Genomic DNA, 3,305 nt, shown 5'->3' with positions numbered 1-3,305 from the left:
TTGTCAATAGCACTCAACACTTCACGCGAATAAAGAGCTAGTTGTGTTTTACAGGAACGATGTTTTCTAAACCCATGTTGACTGTGTGTCCATAGTTTTCTTCGAGATAATTCATAATGTTCGAACACAACATATGTTGCAGAATCCTGCTGCGTATCGTCGTTAACGACATGGGCATGTAATTTGGTGGATTACTCCTACCAAAGTCTATGTTAGACTGTGACTCCTACTACCTTTCTTGAATATTGGTGTGACCTGTGCAATTTTTCAGTCTTTGGGTACGGGTCTTTCTTCGAGCGAACGGTTGTATATGATTGTTAAGCCAGGAGCTAATGCATCGGCATACTCCGAAAGGAACCTAAGCGGTATACAGTCTGGACCAGAAGACTTGCTTTTATAAAGTGATTTAAGTTGCTTCACTACTCTGAGGATATTTACTTCTACGTTACTCATGTTGGCAGCTGTTCTTGATTCGAATTCTGGAATATTTACTTCGTCTTTTTTTGTGAAAGCATTTCGGAAGGCTGTGTTTAGTAACTCCGCTTTGGCAGCACTGTCTTCGACAGAATCTCCGTTGCTATCGCGCGGAGAAGGCATTGATTGTTTCTTGCCGCTAACATTCCTCACATGCGACCAGAATCTCTTTGGATTTTGTGCCAGGTTTCGAGACAAAGTTTCGTTGTGGAAACTGTTATAGGCATCTCGCATTGAAGTCCGCGCTAAATTTCGAGCTTCTGTAAAAGATCGCCAATCTTGGGGATTTTGCATCTGTTTAAATTTGGCATGTTTGTTTTGTTGTTTCTGCAACAGTGTTCTAACCCCTTTTGTGTACCAAGGAGGATCCGTTCCGTCGCTTGTTAATTTATTTGGTATAAATCTATCAATTGCTGCCGATACTATTTCTTTGAATTCAAGCCACATCTGGTCTACATTTATATTATTAATTTGGAATGAGTGGAGATCGTTTCTCAGGAAGGAGTCAAGTGAATTTTAATCTGCTTTGTTGAATAGGTATATTTTTCGCTTATTTTTCGAGAATATAGGGATTACAATATTCAGTCTCGCTACGACAACCCTGTGTTCACTCATCCCTGAATCGGTTCTGATGCTCGTTATCAACTCAGGATTATTTGTTGTTAAGAGGTCAAGTGTGTTTTCACAACCATTTATTCTCGTGGTAATATAATTTGATTGCTTAACTATAGAAGGACAATTTTAAATACTCGTTACCAATAGCATAAAACTGTTCTCGAGCTGCCCTGGAGCTGAATCTTCACAGCCACTGCATCACAGCTGGTGCATTGCGCGCCACCACAGAACCCAAACTCAGCCTACTCCTTCACAGTCTCCCATTAAGACCAGTGTTACTTCAACCCTGATGTATAAACTTCTACAACAGAAAAACATCGAATTAATAACATGCCAAGTAAGGATATTTTGACCGCTGTGGGCCAGCATCTAGGCATGCAAACTTGCTAAGGTGAGTGAACGTCAGTTAGGGGTAGAATGTTGACAACATCTTCTGTTAACTGGAAATCTCAAGCCAGTGACATGGCACATATTAACCAACTGTCTTAACTTAATCCACAAATGTTGAAGAACAACACTGTCCTCCTTGGCAAATGCACATGGGTACCAAATAATTCTGTCAAATGGTCCACAGTTTAACAGTTGAAATCCGCCCACCAGAAAAGTAAATTCAAACACCAACTCGGTCACAGCAGCTCACATTGTACCTCTGCCAGAGAGCAACATTTTTAGCTGTTGGCCCATCACTGGAGTGTACTCTACTCCCCTCGCGCTGTACTGTTGTCTCCTGCACAACTGCTATGGTGTTGGCCACTCACAATGTTCTCAAGCAGCGCCCTCTCCTTCGCTCCAAGACCTCCGAACTATTCGCACTGCTGAGCCAAGAATATGCTCTTTTGACCTATGATATTACACACACCAAAATCGATATGGACATATCAGTGACCACCTTGGTTCCAGTTTTAGCATGTTTCTCAGCTACTGCAGCACAGAGTTTCAGTGCCAACATTAAGAAGTGTTAGGCCACTGCATTCATCTTTTCAAGAGATTTAAAATACCCACAGAAAAAGTCTTGCAATCCAATTTAAAAAAAAAGACTTCCAATCTCTGATAATACAAGAATTAAGTCTGCTAGCCATGAACAAGATTATGTGCCCCCTATACATTATCATTTGTCAATAATCTAGTTTTGATGTTCAGAACCACCGAGCAACATGGTGCAGTGGTAAGAAACTGGACTTCCAATCAGGAGGTCAGCATTTCGAATTCCTGTCTGGTCATCCTGATTTAGGTTTACCATGAATTTTGTACATCACCTGAAGCAATTAACTGAACGATTTCCTTGAAAGGCCACAACTGATTTTCTTCCCATCTCTGTTCGTTCACCCCTAAAACCTCATCATCAATGAGTTATTGAAACTTAATTTTTCTTTCTCTGACATTTCTAACTGTTTAGAGAATAAATGAGAGGCAACATTTTACACTTGTCTGTCTCTACCAGATAATTTATTTGTTAAAGCAACTTGTAGACTGTATAGCTGAAATACACTGGTGCGTAAAACTTGAGAATGAAAATAACTTACAAATGATGTATCACTGCCAAGTAACATACCTCAATGAAACCTGGGCCATATCTAGCAAGAACTGCTACACTATAATACATAAGGCAACTAAAAGAAATCAGGAATGAGATGAACAGGAGTAACACTTTTATTCAAACACAATAATTTACTCATTTCACCACGATTTACAATGTAATAACGTGTATGATCACCACAGAGGGCAATGCATACTCTGCAACATGCTCCGATGCTGCCCACATGCTTAGTAAGGGGTTCTTGTGGTAGGGTGTTCCATTCTTCCACCAGTGTGGTTGACAACTGATGAATAGGCATTGATACACGTGGATATGTGGCAATACATCTCCCCATCACATGCCACATTTGCTCAATAAGATTTAAGCTAGGGAAATGGGCAGCCAGTCCATTTGCCGAATATATTTTCATTTCATGAGCCCCTCCACTTGCACTGTTCAGTGTGGTTGTGCATTACCATTCACAAATATGAAGTCAGAGTGAATCCACCCCTGAAAAGACACACATAGGGAAGAAGTACATTGTCACAATAACGTTGACCCATGAGAGTACCGTATTCAGACATCTGAAGGTCAGTACACCCATGAAACATCATGTTTCCCATAACACCTGGATTACCACAATAATAATGTTCAACAATTTTCCTGGGTGCATTAGATGTTCCCACGCTTGTCATGTGAA

Source organism: Schistocerca gregaria, chromosome 6 (assembly GCF_023897955.1).
Source record: "Schistocerca gregaria isolate iqSchGreg1 chromosome 6, iqSchGreg1.2, whole genome shotgun sequence".
NCBI lineage: Eukaryota > Metazoa > Arthropoda > Insecta > Orthoptera > Acrididae > Schistocerca > Schistocerca gregaria.
Note: the sequence above shows the minus strand (reverse complement) of the source record.